A 20,083-nucleotide genomic window follows, 5' to 3' on the forward strand; every position below is an offset into this window, starting at 1 on the left:
GCACTATTATTCTCTTCATGTTAGAAATGAGAAAACTGAGGCACGGAGAGGTTAACAACTGGCCTGAAGGCATATAGCCCATTGGTGGCAGAGCTGGGATACAAAACTGGTACCTTGTATCCTCAATCCCTCGCTGTACATATGAAAAGATATAAATCTTACAAACGATCAGTAAAATGAAAATAAATAACATACTATTTTTTAATCCATCAAAGTAGCAAAAAGTTTAAAAATTTTAAAATTAGATAATATCCAAGGTAAAGAAGCATATGGGTATTTTCATATACTCTGGTAAGAGTATAAATTGGTACTGCAATATAAGTGCTTTAAAAAAAAATCTTCCTGGAGTACCACCCACATATATGTGCAAGGTTACACAATATGATACTGTTCTAAAACAGCAAAAAAATTAAAGTCACCTGGGTGGTAGGGGAAGCAAAAAAAGTTGCATCAGAATTTCCAGGTATGGGGCCTGGGCACTGGTTTGATTAAAGCCCCTTACATGATTCCAGTGCAGAACCACTGGACTAAATATGCTTCAGTCTCTATTTGATGGAATAGTTTTGTTTTTTTTTAATGAGGTAGATTTATATGTAACTGACAAGGAAAGAAAATTGCAGAATATGTATTGTATGATGCCATCCATGTAGAAACAAAACAATACTTTGTATTTCTATGTGCATACATACATATGTTTAAATATATTGAAAAAAATCCAGAAAGAGGCATGCCAAAGTGATGTGATTAGCTCAGGGAATTTAGGCATGGTGGTCAAAAAGGATTTTAGCTTTAATAGCAATGACTTTAATATCTTACAAGTAGATTAAAAAATAAATTTTAAAGTATTTATAGACGTTAAAAAAAATGAGTACATTAAACCATACAAAAATAGAAAAGAAAAAACCGAAATCATAATCCAACCAGCTAGAAAAAGCCATTAAAATTTGTTTTGTCTATTCCTTCCTGTCTTTCGTCTATACTTGCATATATATTTATTTTAATCTTTTTCTTCCCTTTTTACACAAAATAGGAATTATTACATGATGCCTTTTCCCTTAAAAGTTTGCCAAGATTTTCTCCATGGAAGCTCCTGAAGCTCCTGCACCAATCCCTGACGGTCCTGCCCTTCCGTGAGAGTCTGGCTGGGGACGGGGTCTAGGGTGTGGACCAGGGGTGGGGGTGGCAGCTATCATATCACATGGGCCACCACTTATGGGGGTTTGCAGGGTTCCCCCAACCCTGCCACAGGGCCTGGCATTCCTGATAAAGGATTTAAAGTTTTGGTGAATGGAAACTCCCTTTTAGCATATGAGTTTGTTACTTGACTTTCAGACACACTTTCAATCTGTTTGAAAGTAGGGGGTCATCTATAATTGACTTCATCCCAAGAAATGGAACCAAACTATGGGAAAGGAGAGGAATCAGGTCACATGGTTCAAAAGGGAGGCATCTGATAATTCTAACCCTTGAGTGGATTCGACTGTGTCTTCCAGTCTGCATGCCTACATTATGACCCAACTGGTGGTGTTGCAAAGTATCTGTTCTCATGGTTTATTCAACTCTACAGGTTTATGAAGCACTGACACTGGGTTGGGCACTGGATGGAAACAACACATTAAGGATTTGGTTGCTGGTCTGTGGGTTCTTGTGGTGCAGAAAGGAAGACACGTATAAATGTAGAGCCTCAATTCAAGGCAGGCTATGATGCACTGTAACTAGCAGAGCCCTAACCAATCTGTCAAATATGGGTGTAATAATGGGACAATAGGATGAAATTCTGCTATCCCTAAATCCATATTCATGGGGGGAGGGGAAGTAGTTTTCCTACACCTCTTGCATTGGTTCATTCTTGAACCCATAAACTTGAAGTCACAACCCTACTATGGCTAGAATGCCATCCCTGTGTTGGCATCCCATTTTGGCTGCCTAGAGAAGTATAGCTGCATTTTAACTCTGATTCAGGGGCAGCTAACATTAAATACACACAGTCTGTTAATACCTGGGAGGTAGTGTGAGCTTGAATCTTTCTGGCTCTACTTCCTTATCTGTAAAATGAGGATCTTTCTTTTTTTACATCTCTCTCTCGTTTACCTCTTCCCACACACACTTGAGAATCAAATGAGTTAACGGATGTGAAGGCAGGCTCCATATTTTAGACAGCTATAGAAACGTAAGGCCATTATATAGATTTTTATCAGACTGCAGGTTTATCGAATGTTTATATTTCATCCTTGGAGACCCTTGCTTTTATTTGAAATGCAGTATTCATCTCATCGTTTTTTTGTGGGACTAATCTTTTTATCCAATGTCTTCAGTCTGTTTGCTAGAAAGCTGTTTAGGTGACAATGTTGATATTCAAAAGCCAATCTGAAAACACTTTCTATCTAAGAAGTGTCAAAAATCACAAATGTGTGTCTTTTTTAAAAACTGACTTTATCAACTGTTTTACAACCCTGGCGAAAATATTATGTGTTTTAGGTGTACGTCTGCTCTGAATATTTCTGGCATTCTTCATGGGCTTGAATGTGGTTCCTGATTTATTCCTTTTAAATAACCTGGTGATCCCAGGGGGAATATCACAATCTATAAGTATCACTATTTACAATGAGATGGATTTTCCTACCTTGCTAATTGCAGTATTAATTTTCATTTACAAGTTGGTAATTCCTAGCATCAATCCTTTCCCTGTTGGTGGGGTAGGGCCATTGTTTTCAGAGAAAGCCCCAGGAACATCTTTTCTACTCTAATCTCCAGTTGTGCTACACAAAACAGAAAACAAGAGGAACAAAGGATAAGATAATTTCCTTGATGGTAGACTAAAGCAGGCAGAAATTTCTCAGGTTTCTTAACACGCTTTCCACTCAGAACGACACTGCTCTGGGTTTCATCAGCATCTCAGAATCATTTTCATCATTCTCCCTGCCTCACCCTAACCAAACTCATTCCCACACCATATATGAAAGTATTATCATCGTTATTGCAAGATTTATATTCCCATTCCACTACCCCCTTGCCTATTGCATCCCATCGCCAGGTATGAGAAGAAAATCATGAAGTAAAAGCATTTCCCCACATGCTCTGTTTCTCTGCTTTGAACCCTCAGTCCCAGCTGCCAGCAGGAGCACCTCAAGGGCTTTCAGAAATTCAATCAGTTCCCAGATAGGAGTGTAAGATATTAAGTTTCACACTGTTTTCCTCTAGGATTTGGATTTTCCACTTTTTGAGTAAAGTCTAGTAATTTTGCTTCTAATGGGACAAAGGAGGAGCAAGAAACATGGAGGTGCTTCTAGGGCTAGAGCTCGGGAATTTAGGAATCCCCACAAAAAAGGCTGACCCTTCCTCTTCTTCTTTTATTATGGGTTTCAGGATAGTGGAGATCAGCAGATCATCAAGATCTGGAAAGCAGCAGAGACAAGAAGTCAAAGGAGTTTATCTGAAGCTGAGCTGGACCAGCAAGGACGCAGACCCAGTGGCCATGCTGGGGTGAGTGAGCAGCCTTGGCTGAAGGGCATGAAGCACAGCCAGTCCTTGGAACTTTGGGTTTCTCACAACGCTTCATCTCTGTATCACAGTTTTACAACAGAGAATCATCTAGTCTTTTTTTTTCTCTTCTTGATTGGAAACCTGCAGCTTTTAAGAAATAGGAATTGTAGATGTAAACAGAACTAGAAAGTGACCTGTCACAAAGCTGGAACAGGAGGACTGAGGGCCGAGGGATATTTCTGAGAACAGAAAGAAACTCATGAAGGGCTTGGTGTGTCTGGATGTGTTGAGAGGAATTTTACAGCTTGGTCTGAGAGCTCAGGGAAAAATTAATAATAGGTACACAGAAAACTAAGCAAATGAAAAAAAAAAGAGGGCTCTATTCACTCTAAGAAAACAATGTACAAGAAAGAAAATGAAACTTTGACACTACATAGTTCTGCTGTAGGTAATATTTATAGGATCATGATGTCGTAAACATTGTATGTGAGGAAGAGAGGTAAGTTGAATCTTCCTTAGTAGGAATTTAATAAATGGTGGCTAAAATGTAAAAATCAGGAAATAGAACTATACACGTGTTATTTACAAACGTGGGGGAGAGAGTGGCATGGACATATATACACTACCAAATGTAAAGTAGACAGCTAGTAGGAAGCAGCCGCATAGCACAGGGAGATCAGCTCGGTGGTTTGTGACCACCTAGAGGCGTGGGATAGGGAGGGTGGGAGGGAGACGCAAGAGGGAGGAGATATGGGGATATATGTATATGTATAGCTGATTCACTTTGTTATAAAACAGAAACTAACACACCATTGTAAAGCAATTATACTCCAATAAAGATGTTTAAAAAAAAAATGCCTCGGAGACCTTCAGGATGGCAGAGGAGTAAGACGTGGAGATCACCTTCCTCCCCACAAATACATTGAAAAAAAATCACTATAATAATTCAAAGTGCTTGCTGCTTGAGAGCAGCCCTTTGGAGTGGAGCAGGGCACTGCAATTTCTCATGGCAAAGCCAACTGTTCAATTTTAAAGGATGTAGACATTTTAAAGGATGTTTATGCATTTTAAAGGGAGTCACTAGGACTGTCCATAAATATACAGTGAGCTCTTGAACTTAGATGTGGTCAAACGATGTGCTTTTGTCAATGAAATGCAACCGGAAGTGAAGTTTCAGGAATGAGCTCACGATCCACCGCATTCCCTTCCCTACCTCAGCCTTTGGTATCTTATTAGGACACCAGTTGGAGTTCTTAATAAACTCTGGTAATATGCTCCTTTAGTTATGACTGTCAAATCTTGATATCTTTTAATAATCCATTTATTAGTTTACTAAGTTTCCTTTGGTTATAAATAAAATACTTACTACTATTCCAGGAAGACTTCTAAGAGCTTTCCATGCATCAAAAAATGAGCATTCATGGTATTTCCCATCATTCATTGATAAGAAGAAAGTAATTGTATTTTTGGTTCAGTTTATAGCAAGTCAGAAGGACACAAACATTGCTTTAAGGTAATTTTGTATATCTCTGTCCTAATCCATATGTGCCGATTTTGAAGTTTAACTCCTAAAAGCCAGTCTTATTTCCTTTTTTTCAAGTTTTTCAAGTCTTTGTCATTTCCAGGTCCTGAACATACAAAAACATTTTGCAAACTGTAAAGTGCTGCACGTATGTAGGGGTTTTAGAATGGAGCCTGGAACTAAACTTCCCATCTCCATTTACAAGTAAGGAAACTGAGGCCCAAACAGGAGATGGGATGTTTTCAAGGTCATTGAATAGGCAAAAGAATCAGGAGGAGACCCAGGCTCTCAGCACTCTGCCGGGCTCTCCTTCCAAACTGCTGAAATCATTCCAGGCCTTTCCTGGCCCATCTCCCACATATTATCAGAAGAGCACATTTCTCCTTTTCCTGATCAGACCTTAACAAATTACCCCAAAATGTAGAGGTTAAAGCAGTAAACATTGAACTCACAGTTTCTGTGGGTCAGGAATCCAGGAGTTGGTTAGCTGGGTATTTCTGGCTCAGGGTTTCTCACGACTGCAGATAAGATGCTGGCCAGGGCTTCAGTCACCTGAAGGCTGACTGGGTTGGAGAATTTGCATCCATGCTCATTCATGTGGCTCGGGGGCTGGAATTCACCTGGGCCTCTCCAGAGGGCTGCTCATGACAAGGCCACTGACCAGAGAGGGAGAGAAAAAGAGGAAGAGACCTGAATGCCAAACTGAAGAGCCTGAACTTTATTTCACATAAAATGAGGAGTTATTGATAACCAATGACAATTGCTGAGACTTCTCCAAAGCCTTTTTGGGACTCATCGTTGATGTCAATTGCTGTTTAATTATCTGGGCCGAAACCATTCTATGTTGTCTAAAATCCTGTAACTAACAGCTGAAAGAAACTCAAGAAAACAAAACTCAGTAGCAAGAATCCTATGAATACCCTGTTGTGGCACATAAACACCACAAAAAGGGAGGCAGGGAAACTCATACCCAGTATCTCATTAGAACAATATTCCAGGAAGAGAAGAAAGGTTTACTTTTGGACTTTCCCTTTTACAAAATTTACAATCACAGGTCCTATGACTTTAGGTTTAGAAAGGAACTTTGAAATGATCTAGATTGACGTAAGCTGATGACACCCAGACCTACATCTCCAGCTTCAACCACACCTCTGCTCTTTACACCTGTTTATCAAGCCGTCTGCTGGACCTGGCAGTTGGTTGAACTATGGATACTCTTATTTCAACCTGTCAGGAATTGGATTCATCATTTTTCCACCCCCTTTTGCTTTGGGTGTTTTATTTAATTAAACCATCATTTGCTCAGTCACTCAGGCAGGAGCCAGTAGGCCATCCTCTCTTGAATGTGAGAAGCCATATTCAACTGGGTACCACCTACTGATTCTACATCTAATATACCTCTAGCTTCCCCCCTACTCTCAGTGCTCTCGAATTGACTGCTTCTCCCCACCAACCCCCCCATCAAAGCTTCCCCTCCCCCCTACCTCCAGTTCTTTAGGAATGTGTTACCTTGCCCAGAATATTCTCTCTGCCTGTCTGGAAAGCTTTTACAATTTTCTCAAGACCCTGTTCATATGTCACCTCCTCTCTATGGAATTAGCCTATTCTTCCTCTGGATTCCCTGCACATTATCACTGACTTCTAACATCATTCTAACATGTCCGCCTCTTACACAAAATAAAGAGCTCCTTTTATTTTATACTTAGGGAAACTCTGGTCCCCAAAGTCTAAGTGACTTACTCAAGTTCAGGTTCATTCAGTTTATCAATAGCAGAGCCAGGTCTAGAAGATATTCTAAAAATAGGGCTCACGCCCAAGGACTCCCTGTGATAAAACGTACACTGCTTCCTTGGCTATGGAGAAGTATCTGCTGGGCTGAATGCATGGTTGTCTTTGAGGTTAAAGCTGTACCCCCAAAGACCTGTCCTGCATTGGGGGTGGAGAGCCTGCCTGCTAATACTCCAGTCAGTGGGCCTGGGAGTGTCTGCATACAGGGGCTTGGTGGAGATCTTTCGGCTTTGCTCACAGGATGGCCTGTGGAGAGGAAGTGCCATTCTGATTTGTGAGTCACCCATTTCCACTCCACAGAGGCCTTGTCAAGTAGGAGGCTGTCAACTTTCATCTCCATCTCTCTTACCCCTGGGGCCAAAAGTCAAATTCAGTTTCTGCTCACTGTTTTGATTTTTAGTGGCTCCTCTGGCACCCCCAGCTCCAGGACCTTTAGCAAGTGGCTTCTTTTGAAAGTTTAAGGTGGAAATCTCTGAGCTGGGCCCGTGCTTCTTCTGACAGGTGTGTAATCGATGGGAAGTCTCTCACTGGAGGCTATCCTTTCCTGAGTCTTGCTAAAAGGCACTTTCAGCGATGGGAAGTGCTCTTAGAGACCTTTTACAATGGACTGAGCTGGGCTAGAATCGTCACCTTTTTCCTCCTGGGTGGCATTCACTATCCCCAACCTTTCTGGCAATTGGAGAAGAAAGTGAGGATGCAGACAGAAAAGAAATCTCTCCCTTAATACATACAGGACAGAATGTTCTTAGGGACAGGCAGAAAAGCAGAGACTTGGAAGAAACTTATGAAGGGTGGGTGGATGCTGCACCTTTGGGCTTTGGTTCTGCCCCTCCGAGTATCTTCTCTCTCTTGGGGTTCTCTGACTTTGATTCCTGTGGCCCTTCCCTACCAGCCCCACAGGGAGCACAAGCCCTTTCCCCGTTTCTCTTGAACATACTAAAATAGGCTAATACTTTCCAAAGGGGCTTCACTGACACACTAAAGAAAACAAACTCGGAAAACATGAACAGCATTGAAAACCATCCAGCTTACTCAGGATCACATCTTGATCCTAGGAATCCTAGAAGCAAGCATAAAAGAACTTCATCAAGCTTCCCCCAACACCCTATCCAGTTCTACCCTTATCTTGTTTCTCCCCCTACAAGTTTGCTGCCCTTCGCAACCATAAGGCCTCTAGGTACCATTGTGTTTTCTGGAACCTGGAAGATGGTGTGGAGGACACTTTTGTTCAAATCAAATGATGGCAGGAAGGAGACCAGTCAGGAGATAATGGAAAGCTAAATTAAGGCAGTGGAGGTGAAGCCAGGCAATAGGGTAGAAATGTAAGAAATATTTAGGAATCAGAATAAGTAGAATTTGGGGACCTATTAGGTATAGGGTGGAAGGGGTTGAATCTTCTTTTTCTTGCCTTATAAGATATCTGTTAAATTTAAGCTGGAATTCCCTATACCTTTTGAATGCTGGAAATGATATTGCTAAAAAAAGAATTGGAAAGAGGGGAAGCACAGAAAGCACAAGGGGTAGAACAGAACTTTTGTTATTAATGAAGATATATGTAATGGCATGTAGCTTCTTTAAAGTGTGATTTATTAAGGTGTAATTTACATACAATAAAGTTTCCACATATTAAGTGTACAGTTGAGTTTTGACAAATGCATACACCCATATAACTACCACCTCAGTCAACATATAGCACATTTCCACCACCTCAAAATCTCCCCTTGTGTCCTGTCCAGTCAATAGCTCCACCTCCATCCCTAGGCAACCACTGATCAGCTTTCTGTGACTAGAAATTAATGGTGTACGTTCTAGAATTTCATGTAAATGAAAACACATATAATCTTTTGTGTCCAGTCTTCTTTCATTTAGCATTGTTTTTGAGATTCATCCCCATGTATCATTTTATTTTATTGCTAAGTAATATTCCACCTTTCAGATATACCACAATTTGTTCATCCATTCACCTACTGATGGACGTTTGGGTTGTTTTCAGTTTTTAGCTATTACAAATAAAGCTGTTCTCAACATTTGTATGCAAGTTTTTGGGTGAACATATATTTCTATTTTCTTAGGGAAATACCTATGAGTGGAATTGCTAGGTCATATGGAAAGTACATGTACATTTAACATTATAGGAAGCTGGAAGCTCATTTGTTAACCAACAGAACACTTCTTATCATTATTCACCATAATTCAAGGATGAAGGAAAAATAAATTTAGCCCAATCCTGCTTGAGTTATCATAAAGTTTAAATTAGTGGGATCTGAATTAATGAGATTAAGCCATTATAAATGTCAAATTAATCCAAAAATGGTTTGGATTTTTAATTCATATGAAAAGAGTGGTTCTAAAAGAGTATGATATGCACCAAGGGGAGAGAAATTTTGTGAAGTTTGTATATTTCCACCCAGAAAAGAACAGCAATACATTGTTATTTTATCAGTGGGATTCAATGATATAAAATAAAACTGTGATGTACTCTATAAAAATGCATAGGGTATTACTGTTTTACTTTAATGGAAGCCATCATGGGACTTGCAGCATTGTTTTGCTTATAAAATAACGTGGATCCACTCTATGCTATGATATCATCTTTCTGAGTTGACTCAGCCAGAAAGCTGGGGCATGTATGTTGCCAGGTAAGCCAGCAACTTGGAAAATGACAGCTCTGCTCTTCTTAAGGGTTCCCCTGTGAGTGGGAGCCTTAACATTGTCTCTAGGGGGCTAACATCTCCAGGAGCAGCCTAATCATTGGCTCAGAAACTTCTTTAGAAGCTGACTGACAGCAGCTGCCAATCTAGATAATCACCAGAGAGCCCCAATTAGAGCTCTGACCATCGATCTCACCACCAGGATTTAGGACTTTAATATGTATCCACAAGTGGAAAAAAAATTACCCCCTGAGAAAAAAGCAGCATTTTTATAGTATGCACTATATTATACAGCCATATTATACATTATTTATAACTCATAGATGCATTTTTAACCCATCTTCTTAAATGTTACATTGTTAGTCTAATAAGGTTGGTATTTAAAACCTTTCTTTTTCTCATCTTCACTTTGGAAAGGGACATAGTAAATCTGGAAGAAAATATAAATGAAAGAGTATTTTTAGAATTCACAAAAATAGGAACTCTTTTAAAGTAATTTGTACTATTGTCATTTCTGGGGCCTTCGTTAGCCACCTAAGGAGGAACCCAATGTTTTCACTAATCCTCCGGATGAGGCCAAGTTTAAAACACACGCTCTCTATAAGGATTATGTAAAGATGTTAAAACTTGGCCAGAAAGGTGACAGTGTATCTTGATAATGGAGACAATCTTGGAAGTTGGCTGGTCTGTCCAACCACTATGAACTAATGGTGGGTAATCAAACACAGCAGGTCTGCACAGATACAGGCAAATGCCAAACAGCTTCCTGTATGCACAGAATTCAGCTTAATTAGTCACAGAGGAGAAATAGGCACATTTAAGCTAATCCAAGAAATCATTATTGTTCGAGTTGCATACATACAAACATAAGAATTGTTGCCCTCTTAAAACAAGCAGCTCCTACCTGCAAAGGGAGGGCACAGGAGATAGGTAAGTGACCTTTATATAAAGGAACTGTCCAGAAGATGAATTCTCTCCATCATTTCTTTTCGTGGTTATTTCTCAGTAGCTCTTATTTCACCCAGTAGATGATAAATGTACAGTGCATGCTAACTCAAGAGTGACTACTAACAAGAAATATAAAAGGACTTTTAAAGTGTTTGGATGGTTTTATGAATGAAGGGCTACAGGTACTGCTGGCAAAGGGCGGTATAGACGTGACTATTAAGGCAGGGCTTTTTACAGCTGTCTCTGGGAGTCTTCATTGGCAACTGGAACAGGACTGGCAAGTTGCCCCAGCATTGCAACTAAGGCTCTGAGTGGTGAGCAAAAGGCACTTCGTGTCCCACTTTCTCAGTCCCAATCTCTCCAAGGAGGCTTTGGGTGGTGGGGTGCAGCCACAGCAACATGGGCTTATTGAGAGTGCTAATTCCACAATCCGCTGTCCCACCCATCCCCATTCCATCCATACCCCTGCCTCACAAGGCAAAAGGACCTGGAGGTGAGAGAGGGTCAGCCTTGTGGGAGGCGCTGCATTCACAGAGAGAGGCTATTCCCTTTCCTGAGTAAGGTTAAGGATGTCCTTCCTGTTCTCAGACCATCTTGAAGTAATGTGCTTCCCCTCTCTAATTATTCACGAAGGTAGGAGGTGCCTACAAGAAGAGGGGCTGGCATCTCATTACTTTATCACTGCTTAGGCTGTGTAACCTGAATGAGAAAAAGACAGAGACAGTCTCCCCATCTGTGTAGGTGTAACTGGGGGCTACAGAGGCATCTGCATCAGAGGAACATAGTAGGAAAGCCACCAGCTGGGATTCAGTTGGAATTTTCTGTCAAATCTTTCAAAAGATCTTTAATGTACAAGGTTGCTGCTTGGGCATGAGTCCCTCTCCAGCTGACATGTTGGAGCCGCTACTGTCCTCACCAAAACCATAGAAAATGAGATAGACTGGCAGACAGCCAGCCCAGAAGGCCACAACTGTACCCAGTCATATAAAGAGACATCTGCCCTTTCCTTCTCCTTCCTCCCTTGCCCACACCAAAAGTTCTCAGCACCCAGAAGCTGGAAGGGAAGGCGTCTGAAGCCACATCCAGCCTCCCTCCACTGTGTCCCGAGCATTCAGGGCCAAGGCGCTGGCCTGTGTGAGGGCTACCCCTTCTCTGTCCCTGGATGAAAATCTAAGTAAGTCCCTCAGCCTTCCTGGGCACTCTCAGGTAACAAAAAATCCTGATATTTTTAATCACAAAGATGTTCTCCTTTCAGCCAATAAAATGACCAGTTGACGTGTAACTGTCAAAACATTGCTTCATTCAGAGTGAAAGCTCTCCACTTCCCCCCAGTCCTGGCCTGCCTCAGGCCTGAGGGCTGTGGTAGATCAGCTTCATTCCTAGTCTTTCCCCACCTGGCTCTTCTACTTCTTAGCCACTCCCTGGGCTGTCTCTAGCTTCCATGGGGTTGGAAATAAGATGAGGGCAAGTGGAGAGAGGGGTAGAGAGAGAAGAAGTGAGGGGGCAGGGAAGGTGTTCCCTAACTGTGTAGATGCAATCAGCCGTGGTGTCCTTTGGGCAGGGTGGAGTCCCATAGGTAATTCTGCCTCCTGAGTGATGCTTTCAAGAGTGACTCAGAGACATCCTCTCTGCGGCCTATACTGTGGTCCCTTGATGTGAGTGAAGACCACTTCAGCTCCTGAGTATCTGGAGGCCCTTCCCATTATATTTCCAGGCAGTCTTCCCTGGGGGAATCCAAGATGACACCAGGCTAACTCCTCTTCCTGCTTCCTACTGTGGCCATATCTGGTCTCTGAAATATCCTCATCCAGCCACTGCCCCAGTGCTCACTGTTTGCTCCTGACATAGTCTCCACTTTGTGGCCACAGACCCTTTTAGCAGGGTCTTGCCTATGGATTGTTTTTAGACCAATTTTTGGTCTGATTTTTGTCTGACAGAAATGCAAATGACTTTTGTTTGGTGGAACAGATACCTCAATGGGTTATGATTTATGGTCCTGTTGGAATACTGACAGATTTTGTATCTAACCCAGCAATCTTAACATTGCTATAAATACTTCTCAAATGCTCTTCTAAATGGTTTTAACATCTTAGTGGCTCCCTCATTAATTAGCGAGTTGAATAAGATATTTGACTTGTGTTTATTTCATATTTGAAAGAGAGTCATAATTTTATCTCTTTGAAAATTATTCCTTAACAAGATTGAAGTCCAACACTCTCTGCTAAGAAATTCTACTACTACTACTATTTGATGATAGTACTACCTTACATGTCTATAGCAGTTTATAGTGTGCAACTTCCTTTCTGCAATGAGAAGCTTCTTGAGGACGGAGGCTGGCTGTCTTGTGCACCATTGCATTGTATCCCTTCTGCCTGGCATAGTCTCTGGTACAAAATAGGAGCCCAATGATTATTTGCTATGAATCTCATTTGGTGTTCATATAACCCTGCAAGGCAGGTAGAGAGATCCGCTTCCTTTCTTTCACAGATGAAATGTGTTTGGATGGCTTGCTCAATGTCACACAGGTAGTGAGTTAAGAAAACTGGGACTCAACCAGACCTTCTTATTGCTAGGGCAGTGCTTTCTGAGGACACTACAATCGTCTCTCATTTTATAAACATGTTCTTAATACTCCCATACAAATTAGAAATACTTCCTGGCTAAAAGCTTCCTTAAGTGACTGCTTCTGTTAGGATGCTTCTAAAATTTTTAAAACATAATTCAATATATAAAACTTCACAATTTATGGTCATAAACATGAAGTTATCTAAGGTCATGGCAATAATTTCTAGAGAAGTAATTAAATAAATCTGAGGAGGCTGATTTCTGATTGAAACACTGGAATCATTTTTGCCCCAGTAGAGCAGTGTATCTTGGTTTACTAAAAATCCAAATGTAAAGAACCTTTGTTTTCCAAGCAAGTCATAATTAACACTGGAAAATCAGAAGCTGACTCCGTCTGCAGCTGGAATTTTCTTTAGTCCATATTCTTGTTTCCCTGGATGCCAGCTGGACTCCCCTCCCCCTTGCCCAAAAAAAATCAAGCAAAACAGAGCAGTTGTTGGTCCCTTTAAAATATGCTCGAGTCCTCATTACTTTCCATCCACACTGCCAGCATGCCATTATAAACCATTACCTGTTCTTATCTAAAGTGCTGCAAAAATCTCCCAGCTCATCTCCCTGTACCTGTTCTTATGCTTCTCTCATATCAACATCACAAGTAAAGTGATTTTTACAAAACACAATCTGATCTTGTTGTACTTTTAAACCCTCTCTGTGGTCTCCCACTGCTCTTAGATAAACCTAACTCCTTATTGTGGGTTTGATGCCCCACGTGATTTGTCCTTGCCTGACTCTCTTTCCAGTTACCTTCACCCTTGCTCACATTGTACCTTCCCCATCTCAGAGCCTTTGCACATGCTAATACCTCTTCCTAGAAAGTTCTACCTTTGCCTTCATTTTGCTAATTCCTGCTCCCCCATCAGGGCTCAACTTTAGTGTCATTTTCTTGGAGAAGACTCCTGTACTCCTCCAGCAAGTGCAATCACACATGTAATTGCTTTTTCAGCATCTATCTTCCCCCCAGACTCTAAGTTTCTTGAAATCTATCTTGTCTGTAGCCCTAAGTTCAATGCCTAGCACAGTGCCTGACATACACAGTATTTCACCAGTTCTCAGATGCACTTTTTTTTTTTTTACTTTTAAACATCTCTGAAATCAGGATGCAACTTTCAATCACTAGTATGTCATAGTTTAAATGGCAGTATTTTTCTTTCTTAGTGTAAGTGGAATAATTGTGTATCATACAACCAATATTATCTTACATTTGAAGAAATATGGTGGTTGCCACATGAATGACTACCTGTAATAAAAAGCCTTCAGTTATTTGGTTTTTTGCCTGAGTACAGAAATTCTACTACTTATGAATGGCTGGATTCTGAAAGACTGTTTGCAAGTAGCAAAGCAAAACAGCCAGTTGCTGTTTCTCCACTGGTAGTGGGCAGCATCAGTGCATTTTCGCTTGACTTCTACCTAGATGTCATGCATGTTGGAAGTTCACTGGGAGAGGAGCATGTTATCCGGGGCAACTCACACAAGCGCCTGCCTGCTGCTCTGGTGTCTGCTGATGAGACTTCTGTCAACACAACTCCATATCCCAACCACTGCTATCAGCACCTCCCCTGCCAAAGCTGATGTCACATCAGCTGCCCCCATCACTGTCCTCCTTATACTCCAAATAGCTGCTTCTCTCTGCTAGCTGAACAGAACAGCCCTTTGGTGCTCACAAGACACTTCATCCTGTCAAACATGCAGAACCTTCTGCTGGGAGCCCAGCCAAAGCTTCCTGGTAGAGAAGCAGGGAACTATAGAGTGCTTGATCACTCATTACATTCCTGCCTTGATAATTGGTTCAGAGGCCTCAGGCCACCAGAATGGTTGAATCACTTTTCTTTAGAATCCAATTCTAATAGAGAAACAGCTATATAAAGGGCCCAGTAACTTCCAGTTTTGCCTTTACATAAAACGTTAGCCTGTTTTTTTTCCCCTTCTTGGGAATCAGCTTTTCCTTTGGTAGAGACTGTTCCACCCTGATCATTTACTGAGAAAATTCTCTCCTTATCCATGGGCATGTCACAACCCTAGCACAACTAGACTTAAGTAGAACAGGTTTATTCAATTGACTGTGGCCTTGATAAGTTGTACTCATGATTGACGAGGCTGCTATTTCTGGGTGTCCTCTCCCATCATCACCCTGCCTGGGGCTTTACAAAATAGCTGGGTTGAATCACACTGACAGAACCTTTTAGTCACTTTCAATTCTGCCAAGGAAACATAGACATGGGCTTTCAACTTCTAAATTAACTTTGATTCCCTCCAGACCCTGATCCCTTTTAGGTCACAAAGCATCTTAAAACTGAGCTGAACACTTTCATTTAAAAGAAAAGGAAGGGGACTTCCCTGGTGGCGCAGTGGTTGAGAATCCGCCTGCCAGTGCAGGGGACACGGGTTCGATTCCTGGTCCAGGAAGATCCCACATGCTGTGGAACAACTAAGTCTGCGTGCCACAACTACTGAGTCTGTGCTCTAGAGCCCATGAGGCACAACTACAGAGCCCACGCGCCACAACTACTGAAGCCCCTGCGCCTAGAGCCCGCACTCCGCAACAAGAGAAGCCACCACAATGAGAAGCCTGTGCGCTGCAGTGAAGAGCCAACGCAGCCAAAGATAAATAAATAAATAAATTTAAAAATAAATAAATGAATTAATTTAAAAAAAGAAAAGGAAGAAAAAAGGAAAACAGATAAGTGAGAAATAATTGAAGCAAATATGACAAAGAATTAAGATCTAGCTCAAATAAAATCTTATCCAAAATGTAATATAAATTAAGATCTTAGTAAATAATTGAGATCTGTCCAAACTTTCCAAGCCTGAATGGAAGCGACGACAGAACTATCCAGTTAGAGGTGCCACTGAACTCTCCTTGGCAGAGCTCTCTCCACAAGTGCAACAAACAGTGGCCTTAGGAGGCTGTACTGAGCCAGGAGTCGCGTGCGGATTTGAATCCAGTAAGCCAGAGAAGAACATCTGATGAGGTTGCCCCAACTGAGGGACCAGGAGCAGATGTCAAAAGCTAAAATATTGGAAGGATGTTGGAGAGAAATATATTGCTGGGTATATAGACATGGAGATCCTTTAAGAAACCAGCTGAAATTATCTAATGACAAATTTTTAACATCGTTTGTGATGATAGAGTAGAATCTCAAGCACATATCACAAATTTTGAGGAGTTTCTGATCTTCAAATTGAACAACTGGGCATCTGACTGAAGGAAATCTCCAAGGCAAAGGGCACCCCCAATTCCTGAGGGGTTCAAGCTAGAGGCCAGACTGGGCCATGAGAGATCAGGGACCTCTTCACTGGAAAACAAAAATATTTGAGAATCACCTGTGCTGGCAGCCCAGAGGAAACCTGCGGCACCCAGCACAAAGCCCAAAGGAGCAGGGTTTCTCCCTGATCAGGTACCTCTCTGCTCTTCTCTGATATGGCCAGACATTCCCTGATGTGTAAGACAGGAAGCGTGTCAGACACAGACACTCTACCTATGTGGAATGGAGGCCAAGACAGAAACAGATCTGGGTACAGAAAGTTTTGTCAACATAAAGCTCCCCTGGTACAAGATCTCTCCTGATAGCTGCATCCCTGAGCTAGGATTACATGGTCAACCAGCCCTCCAGTTGAATAAGTCGACTTAAAGATTAAGTCCATCCAAGTAAGATCTAAGAATTCATCCACCTTAATTTTGGGCAAATACAGGACAAAATACTCAGATATAAACACACATGCACACACCACAGAGGGACTATTAAAAAACTTTCTACAACATAGAAGATAAATGTAGCACTCAGAGATACAGAAGGGCCATTCTTAAAATGTATATTTCATTCAGGTCATGGAAGTAAATTTTAGAGATAGTCTGCCTTATACCCTTGAGGAAATAAGAGCAAAGATTCTAAGAAAGAAGAGATGAAAGTTGAGATGGTAAGATAATATATATGTAATGAAATAGTTAATTAAATAATATATGTAAAGGCAGTGCTACAGTAATTTGATAATTGGCAAAGGCAGTAAAGGACAGAACTAACTTCAGAAAATCAGATCTGTAATGTGGAGGGTAAACTTGGGGCAATCTCTCAGAACGCACAAGAAAAAGTCACAGAGGTTGAAGTGATAAAAGATATAAATGGAAGAGTCAGAAAATGAAGCATCAACGTGTGGGTCTGCTGCTTACTAGCTCTGAAACTGTTTCTCCTGAGTTTTAGGTGTTTCTCTAACACCTAAATGGGGTGATAATACTACTGCTCCTTAGGACCCTGTAACGATTGAGTAAGATAATGAGTGTAAAGTGCCTAGCATTTAGGAAGCATCAAATAAATGGTAGCTGCTATTATTATTACTAGTGCTTCTCCCACTGCTTTTATATTACTATTATTAAATAAATGAACGCAAGGACACATGGGAAAAAATCAGTACTGTGGTCTATGTCCCAGGACAATCCACTGGATTTTGTTTGATATTTTTTCTCAAGAAGGGCTCATGGCTGCTACATTCCTTGAATCCTTTTTGTTTGTTTTTTTTAAAGGATATCTGCCTATTACCTTCATATGTAAATAATAATTTGATGGATATAAAATGTTTGTGTAGAACATTCTCTATAGCTGTGCACACAGTGTACCAGTTTTCTGACACTGAATGTCATGATGGAGAAATCAGAGGCCAGTTGATTTTTTTTTACTTGTAATACTTTACATAGAATAAAAATTACAGAGACAACACTCTCTATCGTCGCAGTAACTCAATATATGCTTCAAGGTTTTATTGTTCTTAGTATTTTGGGTTTTTTTGTTTTTGTTTTCTGGAATGAGTGCTCTGTTTTCCTGCAGGTTCAGCTCTTGGTTTATAGAAGTTTTCTTCTGTGATATCTTGCAATGCATGTTTGTCTCATGTTCTCTTTTCCAGAAACTCTAATATGCTTATGTTGGTTGGTGTTTCTCTTCCATGTCCATAGTTTTTCCTTCTAACAATTTATAAATATCTTCTTTCCATTTTCCTGAATTTACTCATGCTCTAGTTATTGCAGTTTCAAAGGCGACTTATCTTTCCATAGTAGTGTTACTGTGTGTTCAGTTTCTTTCCTAACATTGTTAGCTCACTTTTTCTCCTTTGGCCATCTTAGAATCTCTTCCTTGAGCTCCTTATCTCTCTGTTGTGCCTTCCTTTTCAACTGGGCTGTGTTCTCTTTAAACTTCTCTGAGGGATGAAAAAGTATCTGACTTTTTTCTACGTTCTGGAGTAATTTTCTCTTATAGCTGCAATGATTAGGTCAGATGTGAATTTCTCAGCTGCTTTTCACTTCTTCACTTTCCTTGTTCTTTTATTTTTTGTAGTGTCTATGCATAGGACCCACAATGGGTCTCTTTTATTCACCTGTCCTTTGAGAAGGGGGTAGTTCTACCTAGTCTTCTGTTTGCTCAAAAGTGATGTGTATGGTTGGGGCAGAGGAGTGATCTGGAGCAGCTGACAGCTTTGGTCCAGACACATTGTTTCTGAAGATATTAAGAGAATCTTTTTCTTAATTTTCACTGTTTGCCCATTTCAGCTGAGCAGATAACCCAGATAGGAGGTAGGTCTGGCTCACAACAAAATCCCTAACTCACAACTGATGTCCATCTCATTTACTTTTAGAGAAATCTGGACCATGCTGAGGTCTGCGGGGTTACATATCATCTCTCAGCATCCTTCTTGAAACTGATCCCGAATTCACTGATTTGGCAGATATTCTCTTTTGCCTATGAGTTGGAAGTTGTAGCTCTAACTATATTTGTTGGAGATGCAGTTTTCTTCACTATTTATGTTCTTTGGATTATTTTAATAGGTTACGAACTGGGCACTATAGTAAACAGGCTTTTTACCAGAAGTCCAATGTAGCATTTTTAAGATAAAAATCTGATGACATCACCCCCTTTTTCTGCTCCCCATCTACACCTCCAGCCTCTTCCTGCACTTTTTCCTCCTTCACCCTTCTGCATCACGTGACATCATTCACTTGTTCTCCCCCTGAAATCTGTCCCCTTGTACCTTTTGTCCTCTCTACCTGGAATGCTCTCTCTCTTCCACTCCCTTTGCGTGGCCAGCTCCTCTTATACTCCAGTCTCAGTTTAAACACCACTTATGAAAGGACGCTTTTTTGAACACTCTAAGTTTATATCCACACCATTTTCCTGCACTTGGGGTGTCAAATCTCCCTTCATATTTGGTTAGCAGTTCCCACAATAACATCTTAATTTCTCTTAATGTTGTTATAATGTTGATTGGACAACAAATAATGAATTCAAATTTACAACTGCAGTTTTCAAGTGAATATTCTCTAATCTAGACTGGATATATTAGCGTCAAACTACATACACATTGTGAATTGATTTTGAAGTATTGTGTGTTTGTGTCTGTTACGGATATTCGTGCTAGAACACAAATAGTATAATGAAGATATGTAATAAAAAAGGATGTTCTGGAAATCTGTATCAAAACATTCACTGGTGCGTAGGTCAGTGCCTGGCACGCAGAAGGTGCTCAATAAATGTTTTGTTGAACAAATGAATGATTGGTGTACTCTTGAGGTTTATGTTCCTACACAGTATGGTCCATCTCTATCCAAATAAAAGGTAATTCAGAGACAGGAGGTTCTGTTCAGGTAGAAGAGAGAATAGTGCAGGATAAATCAGGGTGTTTATTCAAGTTGTTCTGCCAGCTTGCCTCACTGTTTTCATACTTCCTGTTCATAGGTAACCACTTTGTAAACCTAGATGCAAGATGGAAGTCCTGCAGATTTCTGCAAACAAGCTGCGTAAGGCATTCTCAGCATTTCTCCAGGCTGTCAGAGGGCTTAGATCAAGTGTTCTCACACATTGCCAAAGCTCTTCTCAGACATATTTGCTCCAGGCTTTTATCAACTGCCAGGAAATGAGCAGCTGTGAGTTCCAAACCTAACAGGTATGTGGAGCTGTCAGCATGTTCAATTCTGATCAACTGGAGAGGAGAAGTTGTGCCGGGGTCAGCCGTGTCTGATACCCCTCCCCTCTGACCAGCAGGAGTTCGTGAAAGCTCCAGGCTCCTGCTGAACTGGGGAATTGCC

At 41.0% G+C, this 20,083-nt stretch overlaps 1 long non-coding RNA gene across 1 annotated transcript in view; it reads right to left on the reverse strand.

Moving 5' to 3' along the window:
- Positions 1-2,656: 2,656 nt before the first annotated feature.
- Positions 2,657-20,083, reverse strand: part of LOC109552347 (uncharacterized) — a 400,848-nt gene continuing 383,421 nt past the window's right edge. The window contains exons 7-8 of the long non-coding RNA XR_012332608.1: positions 5,458-5,661; positions 2,657-2,759 (exon numbers count right to left, since the gene is read on the reverse strand). This is a non-coding gene — a long non-coding RNA (uncharacterized lncRNA). The remainder of the gene's footprint in view (positions 2,760-5,457; positions 5,662-20,083) is intronic.

This window comes from Tursiops truncatus, chromosome 6 (assembly GCF_011762595.2).
Source record: "Tursiops truncatus isolate mTurTru1 chromosome 6, mTurTru1.mat.Y, whole genome shotgun sequence".
NCBI classification, from domain to species: domain Eukaryota; kingdom Metazoa; phylum Chordata; class Mammalia; order Artiodactyla; family Delphinidae; genus Tursiops; species Tursiops truncatus.